Source organism: Amaranthus tricolor, chromosome 4, assembly GCF_026212465.1.
Source record: "Amaranthus tricolor cultivar Red isolate AtriRed21 chromosome 4, ASM2621246v1, whole genome shotgun sequence".
NCBI lineage: Eukaryota > Viridiplantae > Streptophyta > Magnoliopsida > Caryophyllales > Amaranthaceae > Amaranthus > Amaranthus tricolor.
The window spans coordinates 1,881,288-1,895,891 of NC_080050.1; positions in this window are offsets into that span (position 1 = coordinate 1,881,288).

Genomic DNA, 14,604 nt, shown 5'->3' on the forward strand with positions numbered 1-14,604 from the left:
GTAGGAAGTAATGATTGTATTGGAAGTATAAGGTTGTAGTGGGTATTATTTTAATTAAATAGTAGTGTGAAGTAATGATTGTATTGGAAGTATGAGAGAGAAAATAATTATAAATAAAAGAAAATGGATACATTAAAAGAAAAGGAAGATTTTAAGGGGTAAAAGTGAGATAAAAACTTTCTAAAAATAGAAAGTATTCTAAAGTGGAAGAACTTTTGAAACTACCCGTTATAGTAATGTGGAAGATCAAAAAGGAACGGTGGGAGTATTTTTTATTAATAATGGTGGTCTTAGTGATTAAAAATAGTTAGAATTGTTGGTCCCTTTTTAATAGTTAAAAATATAAATTAATTATGTCAACGGTGGTGAATGTGATTATTATTGTTGGTTTGGTAGTGATAAAATTACTAATAAAGAATTAGTGATGAAATTACTTATAAAGAAATATTGTATAAAATTAATAATAAAGAATTATTATATCATGTGTCGCAAGCGGTGATTAAGTGTTTTCATTGTAATTGTGGAGACATGGTTGAGCTTTAATTGATGTGGTTAGTATGCAATTGTCGCCAAATTAATTTCTTGTTATGGTTATGAGATGCCTAAGCTACTAATTACTTTGTTCTCTTGCTTTGTCACTTTAAACCTTGAAGAATGTAACAAATATGCTTGAAAATCATTGTCACCTTGAGTTGAATTGTTGAACTCATGTGTAATACACTACATTATACAATTTAAGCTCACATAGTCTTGTTTTATTGCAAAAGTGTGTAAATTAAATATTTTTCCCTTAAACATGCCTTGCTTTAGAATTTAATGGAAACTAATGTTATAGTTAGATTGATTTATGGCAGTGTTTGGGAGTAAACATGTTGTGTGTATGATTAGATTGCATATTCATATGAGTTGTGGCTTGTAGAAATAGAAGTAGGGTACTTAGTAGAGCAAGTAGCTCCTAAAGGAAGTCAAGTACACTTACTAGTCTTACTTTAAACCTCTTTCGACGTGATTGTTGCGACTTGTTATCTTGCAGTTGTAGGTAAATACACGCAGTAGCTAACTCTTACATGTATCTTGAATATGTTTTCTTTGCGTAACAATATTATATGAGTTATGTTGACTATGATTTACCATTAAACATTATTAAGTTAGTGTTTCAAGTGTGGATCGATTTAAAGAGATGGTAGAGAATGGGTTTTGATGTCACGAGAGTGGAATATTGGATTATATGAGATGGAATGGGAAGGATTCCTTATTGATAAGATTTGAATTATGTTTCTGTATATGGTCGTTGTACGGGGGCATGATCATACTTTGTCATTCGGTGCCGGCATGGCCGTCACCGTCCTTGGCTGAGCTGTTACCATGTGAGTCTTACAAACCCCAATATGGTGGTCTCTTGTCACATAAGAGAATATATATGAAACCAAAGAAGAGATAGAAAATTGTGAAGACATTCAGAAATACATAGAAATGAGAAGTAGTTGGAGTTGATACTTACACATTGGAATGTCTCTCTCACCTTATTTTGTTGAAGTTGATTGTTGGTTATATATATAACATTTTGTTAGTTACTGACGTGTGTTGTTTGTTTCTTTGTTGATGGCTCGTCTTTGATGTCCCTGCTATGACACGTTGGTCTATGACCTTGCGTTGAGCAGCAGGGGTATCATAGATAAATCTTGTAGGTTTGGGAGATTCCTTGCATTGCATACGGGGGAATGAGTGAGTAACATTTGGGAATTTAAAATAAATAAAATTATATTGGACTTTAAACCAATTAGGAAACCTACCATGAATCAAGTAAGTTAAGTAAGTTTTATTATAATAATAATAATAATAATAATAATAATAATAATAATATTATTATTATTATTATTATTATTATTATTATTATTATTATTATATATATATATATATATATATATATATATATATATATATATATATATATATATATATATATATATATATTAAAATACCCAAAACCCCTTCGTACCCGGTAACCCCAAATACCCCAACATTTTTTCTCCCTCCTCTCACTCATTCTAATTACCCACTAAACCCTTTCCTTCTCCCTTGCTTTAATACTCAAAACCGACATCCCCTTCTTCCTCATTCTCACCGGCATAATCAAACACAACGCGTGTTACTCCTCGATCATCTTCTTCCTCTGATTTTCGAAGGATTTGGGCTGCGAAAAATCAGTTAATTTTGGGAGTTATTAAACTTCGCCACCCTTTTCATTTTATCGCCACTCCCTCTAAATGAAATTATAAATTTGCCCTTGAATTTTAAACGTTTACAACTTTACCATCCCCTTAAAATTTCTTAATAATAATAATAATAATAATAATAATAATATTTAAAAAATTAAATTAAATATAATAATTTTAAAAAAAATGAAAATTTAATAATAATAATATTAATAATAATAATAATAATAATAATAATAATAACAATCGCAATAATAATAATAATAATAATAATAATAATATTATTATTATTATTATTATTATTATTATTATTATTATCAATAACAACAACAATAATAATTATAATAATAATAACAATAATAATATAAATAAAATTAATAATAATATTTAAAAAAAAAAACTCAGTCGCACAAAAAACCGCAAGCCAATCGGGGTTCAGTCGCGGAAAAAACCGCGGCTGGACCATGGTTCAGTCGCACAATTTCGTGCGACTGAACCGTGGTCCAGTCGCGGTTTTTTCCGCAACTGAACCCCGGTTGGCTCGCGGTTTTTCCTGCGACTGGGGTTTTTTTTTTTAAAAAAAAAATTATTATTTATTTCATTTATATTATTATTATTATTATTATTATTGTTGTTGTTGTTGTTGTTGTTGTTGTTGTTGTTGTTGTTGTTGTTGTTGTTGTTGTTGTTGTTGTTGTTGTTGTTATTATTATTATTATTAATATTATTATTATTAAATTTTTATATTTAATTTAGTTTTTTAAATATTATTATTATTATTATTATTATTATTATTATTATTAACTTTTTTATATTCTTCTTTAAATTTAATGTTTTTAAAATGATAATTGTGTTATCAAGTGCGATTGGCTCGCGGTTTTTTCTGTGACTGTCTTCTTTTTTCTTTTTTATTTGAATTTCGAATTATAAAATTTCTTTTGTTTAATTAATTTCTTTTTTAAGTTATTGTTATTTAATAAATGTTGTAATAAATTATTTTATATTAATATATTATTGTATAATGATAATGTTATTATAATAATTAGTTTTGAATTTAAATAATTTATTTGAATGTTTTATTATTTTTTAATATAATAATAATATATTAATTAAAATTTAGTTGTTAATTAATAATTTAAATAAAAAATAATAATAATAACAATCATGCACAATAATAATAATAATAATAATAATAATAACAACAACAACAACAACAACAATAATAATAATAATAATAATAATAATAATAATAATAATAATAATAATAATAACAATATAAATAAAATTAATAATAATTTTTTTTAAAAAAAAAATCCAGTCGCAGGAAAAACCGCGAGCCAACCGGGGTTCAGACGCGGAAAAAATAGCGACTGGACCACGGTTCAGTCGCACAAAATTGTGCGACTGAACCGTTGTCCAGCCGCGGTTTTTTGCGCGACTGAACCCCAGTTGGCTTGCGGTTTTTTTTGCGACTAGGTTTTTTTTAAAAAAAATATTATTATTAATTTTATTTATTTTATTAATGTTATTATTATTATTATTATTGTTGTTGTTGTTGTTGTTGTTGTTGTTGTTGTTGTTATTATTATTATTATTATTATTATTGTGATTGTTATTATTATTATTATTATTATTATTATTATTATTATTATTATTATTATTATTATTATTATTGTGATTGTTATTATTATTATTATTATTATTATTATTATTATTATTATTATTATTATTATTATTATTATAAATAAGAAATTTTAAGGGGATGGCAAAGTTGTAAATTTTTTAAATTTAGGGGCAAATTCGTAATTTAATTTGGACGGGGGTGGCGATAAAATGAAAAGGGTGGCGAATTTTAAGGATTGGGTTAATTTTCCTCTCTTTCGTGATTTTTCAAGGTGAATGATCAATTCTTCTACATTCTTGGTTGTTTGTATAAATTATGGCTAATTGATCTTTCTTTTTCCATTTACTTGCTGCTGTCCACAGAGGTATATCCTCTCTGATTTTCAATTACTAATCTTTATTATTTCATTCTCATTCATATAAGGTTATTTGCTTGGTATGATTCTCTATTAGCATATTCTTAATATTATGTGTTAAACCCTAAATTTTAATGAATCTTGAAATTTATATAAGTTAATTAGATGAGTCTTGTTGATTGAGTTAGTAGCTGGATATGTGATATTGAGTTGTTGAAATACTGTTAGAAATTAGGAGTTGTGGCAATTTATGATAATGACAAATAATCGAATAAATTGATGCTCTTAGATGAAATACTAGATACTTGTGAACTTGAGGATTGTTGTAACACCCCTGAATTTCCGACCCCTTAACGAAACCAAAACCGTAAAGGACGGGAGGAAATTCAGGTGTTACATAAAAGAAAAGGAAAGAATTTAGATAAATGTTAAACATTAACTTTATAAGGGTAAGTGGAAATTTCGACAGCATCTCTTCTAAAAATCGCACATGTGGTAGAGCAATCAGCACAATAAAACATTAAACTATTCTACGGCATCATTGCCTTTAAAATCTCACACCACGGCGAAATGATTCGTCGCCTGCTTCTTAAATCAACATGCCAAGCATGGATCGTGGTTCTAGTGTCGACGTTTGCGTTTAAAAAGACTTAACACCTTAAAACCATACAGAGGTATAAACTACGCAGCGGAAATACAAATATACAAGGGAAGACACTAGGCCTCATAACAAAACACATACAACCAAAGTTTACAAAAGATAACAAGAGCTACAAAATCGAAAGATAGCGGTATGACACAGGTTATGCTTCACCCTCATCACTCTCCCTCAATGCAATGCAATGCAAAAGAAGCTCCAATACCTGCTACGCCTGTCTATGATCCTCCTGCTGCTCGACATTAGACCAAAGGCCAATGTGTCATAACAGGACAATCATAGAAAGTTATCAACAATCAAACATAAACACAAACACGTACACGTCAGTAACTAGCATCAAATATAATAAGGCCAACTACAAGATATTATTATATTATAAAACAACATAAGATGATTTCATAAGACGCAAGCACAGATAGTAACCGTTTATTGACCACTTATACTTCTTAATTTTATTACGTGCTTTTCAACCCGAACCATGTGTTCTTGGGTAGAATGCAGGTCTTCACGCTCCTCTTTTCAAACATAAACTCTTGCAAACACGCATAGTATCAACTCGACCAAGGCATTAACAGAATACCTAACACATGACCTTATAGAGCTTGTCTATCTTAAGGTAAGTGTGATCATAGTCTGTAATACCCTTGAGGTAACTTAACTTAAGCACACTTCTCACTAGCATAAACTATTCTATCAATAAGTAGATGTTCTATCAATGAGTAAATATTCTATCAAAGAGTAAACGTTCTATCAAAGTGTAAGCTTTCTATCAAAGAATGAACCTTCTATCATTAAATAACTTTCGATCAATGAATAACTTTCTATCACTGAATAACTTTCTATCAATGGATCTTTCTCTACTTCCTGGCATAGTGACACGGCCAAGGGCGTTATTGGCCATCCGGCGCCCATGGCAAAGTATGAGCTCATGCCCCCTCCAGCTGACCCTCTCGGGTCCTACCTTGGGGAAAAATTAACACACTGGGGTACTAAAACAGTAAAGAGGCCACCATATTGGGGTTTGCAAGGCCCGCATGGTAACACCTCGGTCAAGAGGCGGTATCGGTCATCCGACGCCCAGTGACCCAAGCATGCTCATACCCCCCTTACGGTGGTCCCATCGAACCTCATCTAGGGGACTACTAAATCAACCGGACATAATCCAGTTGAGTCACGCCAGCTAATCATAATCTAATACTTTATTAGATGGGAATAACTTCCACTTTCGACTATTAATGAGCGCCCTAGGATAGCAGCACGCCAAAACCCACTGAGCCACTCAACAAAATATGAAATTCACCTTTAAAGGAGTCATTCTAACTCCAAGTAAGGCATAATCCAATTCTTAGATAAATAAGGGAGTGGTCCCCGCCTCCTACTAACAATCTCATTCTCTATAGCTATTCTAAGCGTAAGGATTTCATAATCGATAGCTCTTCATATAAAGTGTACTCACTAGTATCTCATAGTTTCAATGCAATGTATATTATCACAATAAATAATAATGTCTTAAAGAAAATTGCATATAAGGGTTAGTTACTGCGTATACGTACCTATAAGCATCACTGCACGATCAAAAGTCACAAAATCACCCAACTAAGGCTCTACTTTCCTCTTACGAGAGACTGAGATGAAACAAGAGAAGGGTGAAGAAGGAAGGAGTTGGTATGGTGGTGTTGGGCTGCTGCTGCCGGGAAAACCACCACAAAGGTGGCTGCCGCTGCTTGGAGCCTCACGCTGCTGCAGGGGGGAAGAAGAGAACAAAGCAGCCACTGCTGCTGGGTGCCTGCTGCTGGGTGTCGTGAGGGAGGAAGGCGGGGCTACGGTGGCTGCTCACCGGTGGAGGAAGAATATGTGGCTGGTGGTGGTGGTGTGTCGCAGTGGAGGGATGAGAGAAGGGAAGAGGAGAGGAGAGGGAAAGGGGAGGCGTGTTTTGAGTGAGGGAAGGAGTACTCACAACCCTAACCCATCCTTTTATATTATTTATACACTTAGTTATTTATTTATTTACCTAACTTCATCTTCTTGCGAGGCCCAATTAAGAAATTCACCTTCATGTGCTCACACATTTTAATAAAATAATTATTTTGATTAGAACCTCTTTATTTAGAAATCGTAATTGAATTTTTAATATAAGTATATGTTAATTTTTAAATTCGTATATAAAAGAAATTTATTAAAACTACTTCAAAATTAATTTAATATAATTATAAAATATCCAAAAGTTATTAAAATATTAATTAATGACGTCAGAAAATCTCGGGGTGTTACAATTGTAGAGAGAATACTTATTCTTGTGTCTATAATATGTAAAATTGGAAAATTTAGGATATAATGGAAAGATGATGATTGTTGGAATGAATTCGTAGAATCTTGATGGTTTATACGTAGTGGTGAGGATTGGGATTTGAATGTTGTTATTAATAAATACAGGTGAAAGTGGTGATATGAACCTAATTGTGAAATTGTAATTGTAGTAAAAGCTAATTCTAACAACTAAATTTGAGTAGTTTAGTGATCTTGGATGTGTAGTAGTCTTTTGAATATTTTGATGGACTAAAATGGTTATATTTGTTAGTTAGATGTATAAAGAAGATAATGAGTATTGAGAATCCTGTAGGAGAATATATACAACCTTAGATTCTTTTAATTGCTTAGAAATGACCTCATGACATGGGTTATTGGAGTATTAAGGATAAAGTCTTAGTTAAGGTGCGGTGGCTAGGAGGAGATGCAATGAGTTAAATAAACCTAGATTGTAGTATCAAACGCTTTGTTGTGATGTTATGTTTGTTATACTTCAGGAGACGATGTCATCGAGGAACCATTCTAGTGATCACGGAGAAACAGACTTAGCTCCTTGAAGCATCTTTGGTGATAGTAGCAGTCCCTTAAAAAGGTTCTGGCCAAACTACAGTCTTTGAAAATGTTTTATTAAAGTGTGTGAAATTTATATTGTTGAGATAAATTTGTTATGAATGATTATACTGATATTGATATGGTCAATGGATCGGGCTTACGAGCTGGTCATTGACGGAGTGGTGGGACATTGTCTCCTATTCCCCTGTTTTGAGGTGAATTGTCATTCAAATATTGACTAGCCTCACCCGAGAATGACATAGCCTTAGAGCTATGGATAAATGTATATTAGACTTTGTTGTGTTGGTTATATTGAACTTAAAGTGATATGTATGTTTACCTTGAGTGTTTTGATTAAGTGTTTGGTTTGAGAATTAGCTGAGCTAGTTACGTTAAAGAGCTAGTGCCCCCCCTGCACAAGTTTTAGAATTGAGATTTAAGTTTCTTGGGAAATAAACCCCGTGATGACCCTGTTTACTCAATCAACGGTAAGTTGGGTTGTTACAGAGTGAGAACCTTGAAGCGTGCAATGTTATATCTATTTTTGACGCTACATGTGGTTTCTTTGCATTTAAATTGTTTATGTTTTTGGGTTGAGGCACATGCCCTATTTTTGATGTAATTTGTTCCGCTGCAAAAGTTTATTTCATACGACCTTTCATATTTCGTTATTTTAGCTTGAATGGCTTGTAAAGTTTGGTTGTATTTTTTTGAAAATCCAAGTGTTTACAAAGGAACCACGATCCGTGCTTAGCATGTCTACAGAGGATTTGGCGATGATCATTCCGCCGTGAGTTTTTGTTACAAGGCTGTTGATGCCTCTTCTTTATTATGTTTTATTGCTTTTTTTTTCTTTTGGTGCGTCCAATTTCAGTGTAGATACTGCCGAAACTTCCACACGATTTTGTTTGAAAGTTTTTCTATAATCCCTTTAATTAAATCAATCAAACTTTACCTTTTTTCTTTCCTTTTCTTTATTTTATTTTTAGTGTAACACCCGAATTTCCTCCGTTCCCTTGCGGTTTTGGTTCCGTTTAGAGAGTCAGATATTCAGGGGTGTTACGTCAACTCACTAGAGCAATGCACGGTGTGATGATCCAATCCATTTTAGATAACACTGGGGCACAAACTACCTTTAGGAAACAAAAGAATGGTAAGTGAATAACATAAAACAGAGCTAAACTAATTCACATTTTGTCCAAGTCGTCCATAGAGATGGTTAGCAAATAGTCTTGAGCTTGTGGTTCCCAAGTTGAATTAAGAACAACTTGTCTTGGACTGAGCATGTAACTGGTCAATTTCTTCGTCATATAGGGGCAGAAGGAATTACATTAAGAGAAAGAGCATCAAAATCACAAATATAGCACGAAAGTTACCAAAAGCTTGTTTAAAAGACGGGTCAAGAGACACAATAACACTATTAGATAAAATCTTAGCGTGAAGCGAGCTAGTTTTAAGACGGAAAACAAAAAAAGCATAGTTAATAACATCTCAGTTCACAGAGTAATACCAAGGCTACCTATCTTAATAGGCGAGAGTAGAGTATCCATTACCAATCTCTATGGATTAAACAAGCTCATCGTGCTCGGTACACAAGGTTTGCAACTTTCATCTCCACTATTGGTTACTCTTGTAGTACTTGTCATAACTCTTTAATTATTTACACAAAAGATCCTTATTTGGCTTATCTTCTTTTTTATGTAGATAATATTATTCTTTCCGTCTCTAAAAAGGTCCTTATATTGCTTAAGGACATTTATATAGAACTCCTAAAAATAACCCTAAAAACCCTAATCAAAATAAAACTTAAAAAAACCTACCTTACCTCAAATTATAAGCATGGCAAATAAATATATAAAATTTATATTATTATATTATATACTCGGACAATATTTGATTCACTATCCTCTATTTTTCTTTTTGATATGGCTCTATCCTCTATCTTAATTAAAAGTCCATTTGTAATTATCTTGTTTTGCAGTTTGCACTGTGTATTCTCATCTTACTTCAATAAAATTTAATAAAGGAAGTGATTCACAATATCATACGCACCGCCAAGAGAATCTCCAATTCCATCTTAATTATAACTTTGATAACTAGGTGATGATAAAACTTTACAATATTGACACCTATTAATTTATTAGTGTTTTTATTAGTTTTTAGCTTATTAATTTAATTTTTTCTAATAAATAGTCAAACGTTAATATTTTACCAAATAACTCTCTAAACAGCTGACTTATACTACTAACTTTAACGCCAATAAAAATATCTAACATTTTGTTATTCAATCAAATAAAATCAAATCAACTCCATCATCATTATCTTACCCAGTGTATTATGTTCATAGAAACTATGATCAAGATCTGAAGAGGAAAGGAAGGCAACAACTCATACCCATAAAAGTGCGGTCAAAGAGTCCCTCAGCTTGAGACTAAAAAGTACTCCCTCCGTCCCATTTAATTTGTAACATTTTCTATTTTAGTCCGTCTCACTTAATTTAAATTATTTTTATTTTTAGACTATAATCCACTATTTTCTTTTTATCTCATCTATACATTTAAAAAAATAATTTTTTCATTACTTCACGTTACATGGGAGAGAATAGTATGAACTAACGACTAAAAATCAGTCATTTATCAAAACACCGATTATGTAACAAACCATAACTCATAAAATGAACCTGTAATTTGAGCACACTTCACCTGCAACGCCGCGTCAGTCGCGAGGCCTGAAATGACTAATCGTAAACAATTTAGATTTGCTTGCTTGGATGATGTAGAAAGTGACACGTAGCTTCTCATACTTATTGACACATATTCATATCTTATCCGTCACCCTACTTCTAATTCTACTAATTCAATGCTCGTTTCTACCTTCTTCTACACAAATAATCCTCCCCACCTTATATATACTCCTAATTATACAATAACTTAGGGCATACGTTATTAGAGATGAGATTTAAGACGCCCTCAGTTTGGTACGATATATCTCTCACCATATTTTGCTCCTCTCATACATGTTTTATTTTCCATTTTAGTCTGTGTTAATAAATTTGTTTCAATTTTTTTAATATGAAACCAACACTTTTAACTCTCTACATAATATTCGATCTCTTTCTTTCATTTTTATATATCTATTAATTTAATCCGTTATACTCAATTTCTTAAACAAAATCAAATGGAGCTTAAGAGATAGAACTGAAGAGTACTTATTTTGTTTTACCATACTTGCAGTTTTAAAAACTCGCACTTATGTGTAGTGAAATGAGTTAGATAGAGGAGTATGTATAAATAATATCGTGCCAAGCTGTGTGCGTCTTAAATATCTTTTTCTCTTTCTAATTTGTTCTTCTTTGATTTTCACTTTAATAGAACTTTAAAATTTATTATATATTTTATCTGAGACTGAATTGATGTAAAATTTCTTATATATTTGGGTTTTACATGTTGAGCATGTTAGGACGAAATATACTTCTTAATTATATTCTTCGTAATTAATTAAAACTAGTCAATTTAAAGATTAAAAGTTTTCCCTTTCAAGTTTACAATAGATATTTTATTTTTATACTATCTATTAGAAAATCAATTCTCCATCCTCTATCACTCACTAGAGAATAAAAGAATTATTTTTACGCCAAATCAAAAAAATATGAGCCGAGAGAGACCATTGAATGAGGCAGATGGTGGCACATAATTACTTTTATTTTTAAACACACCACAAAGGAAGAATTTATATTCATTAAAAAAACTATTGATTTATATTTTTATTGCAATAATTATTGGTTTTTATTTTAAGTTTTACTATAAAGTGATTTAATGACATGTTTTTTGGTCTTTAGTGGCATATGTAATTGTTACTATAGTCTATAGTACTAGCATTTATGAGAAACGTCATTAGAACTTATGTCGCGAAGAGCTTTAGTGTCATTTTTAATTATGCTGCTAAAGTGTCTAATAATTTTCATTAAAATCTCTATATACGCCATTAAAAATTTGAAGTAATGACATTTAAATTAAATGTCGTTAAATATATCCTCTAAATGCAAATTATATTGTATTAACAATTGAATTTATTAACGTTTTATCAGCTAAAAGCTCTTTTATATATATATATATATATATATAATATATATATATATATATATATATATATATATATATATATATATATATATATATATATATATTAAGCAAAACTAAATCGTATTTAAGGTTGGGCGTTGGCATTAGACACCAAATAATACTAGTATGTAATTAATTAATTATTTTAAGATTTTTATGTTTGTAAACAACAAAAACATTTTTAAAAAATAATGAAATTTAGATTCATATACGAAAAATAGTTTTTTTTTTTAAATAGTTTAGGCTGACTCAATTGAAGTCATTTTACAGTGAGACGATTTCAATAAAGAACCAGTATTATGAAATCAACTTCCATGATTAGTACAATAATTAAGGTTATTATTGCTTGGTTTTTATGTACATCAAATATCAAGAAGTCTTGCATGTTTACGTAGAGAGCATGCACATATACTCTTAATCTCTTATTGTTAGTGTAATATATAATAACGTTATACTATTTAGTTTTAAATTGAGTTTTATTTCAGTAAGAGCAAGTATTTTTTTCACCAGTGATATTTTGAGTTCAATTGAGCCTTATTAAGAAAGATATTTTCTAGGTTAAATAAAAATTTTCTAAAAATTTAATCTATTTTCCTATTCCCCTCTCAATTGTTAAGTCATAATATCTTCGACACCCAACTTGTGTAAAGAATATTCAAAAAATTAAACCTCAACAACTTATAATCGATATATCAATTTTTTGTTGATTTGACTGAATGTATAGAAGACTAATAATATTTGCTTGTAGATTATTTTTTATAAAAATTCTGATTTTCAAAAATGTTAATTTTTCTAGGTTCACCATTTTTATGCTCCATGCTAAAACATTTTTATGGAATTGTCATTTTCGGTTTCTACAAAGGATTTGCTAAAACCTTTCTCTTTACTAATTTTTGAATGATTTTTGCTCCCTTTAATGATTTTATCTTTAATTTCTTCATTTTCTAGTAACTTTAGAGCTTCAAAATTAAATAACGGACTTGCTTTATCTTGAAAATCATTTATACCATTAAGAAGTTAATAAATGTGATCCTTTTGAATAATACTCCTATTGTTGTATGTTATGTTTTTTGTGCATTTCAAAATTAAACCTCCCTTCTATCATTTCTTTCCATATTGTGATGATTTTCCCATAATAAATTTCAATTGGATCTTTATCTTGCTTGATAGTGTTTGCTTTGATGGTCAAATTAAATATCTGGAGTCCATCTCTTCTACCTTTCATAAAAAAATCTATAGCTTTTCATAACTCGTCTGATGTACGATAATCTAAAAATTAATTTACGACATCTGAACTTATATTTTCTTTTATCCATGAGATCACCATGAAATTTCGTTGGATTCATTTCTGAAAATCTAAATTTGAAGATGGTAGAGGGGAGGTTATTATACGGTTGAGTTTTCCTCTCCACCAATGAAAAGTCACTTTAATCTATGTTGTTTTATTAATTTGTTGTAACAATTGTATACTTGATCAATTGGAATCATTTGTTTGTTTATTTGGGAATTTGTTTAAGTTTTCTCATAAAAATTAATTTGATTTCTGATACCATAATAAAAAAATTCTAATTATAAATATTTTTTATTCAATTATAATTTAAACTTCTGATTTACATTAGAAATATTTATAATAAAAAATAACTAACTTTCTTATCGTTTAAGAAAGGATGTTACAACTAATAAACCTAAAAATATTAGGAAATATATTTTCTAGGTTAAAATTAAGATTTCGTATACAATTTCTAGTATTGCAATATTGTGAATCACTTTATTTACAAATCAACAAGATTCCATATACAATTGACATTATAATGTGCAATAAGCACATTATAAAAAAAAACTCTAATATCTTAGGAACTTGTTGAATTGCATCAATACGAAAATGTATTTATTTCATCAACACCTCGAATTTGACTTTCGATTATTGTACTTTGAAGTTTAATCGGTTCACATTATATTATCTTATTAGTTAGCTTAGTTGAACAATAAATATTGTCATAAGTTAACTTTTATAAATGTATAGTACTTCCTCCATTCTAAAATAGTCGCTACATTGTCATAGGTTAACTTTTATCGGTTCACATTTTGGTTATTGATATTATTTATCGTTTAAGCTTATTTTACATATTGCGGCTAATGTGTAAGGAAAAATAAAGTCAATTGAAATCTTATTTGAATCGTCTATAACATACTTTCATAACATTCAATTTTTATAATTTTTAGATATGTATAATTCGATGTATAAATGACCAAAATAACATATTGAATTGCGTAAAAGGTTAAATATAGCAACTATAGTGGAACGGAGAAAATATATTAGTATCATACTTTAGATTAACATCAATAATTAATATTTGTTGAACGATTTTTAATCAAATTAGATGAACATGATAGATCTTGATTTATGATTTATAATTAAACAAGTAAAAGTAACAAAATGGTCCTATTAACTAACAATTATGTCTCCAACTTAAAAATTGAAAGAATTTACAAATTGTTGTATGACGCGATCTCTCTATGAGACGAGTCGAGGTCTCTTTATGAGACGCGCCTAACAAGTGAGTTGAATAGCTCAATTAACACATGTTATGAGAATATTGACTTCTATTTTTAGACCGTCTCATTGAGAGTCAACATCAACTCCAATAAAACCGTCAATTGATTTGCACTATATAAGTATATAACATTACCATTATTCACTAAGTAAAATAATCCAATTGTATATCAATAAAAAATATAATCATCAACTTAATTCGATATTCACCCTATTG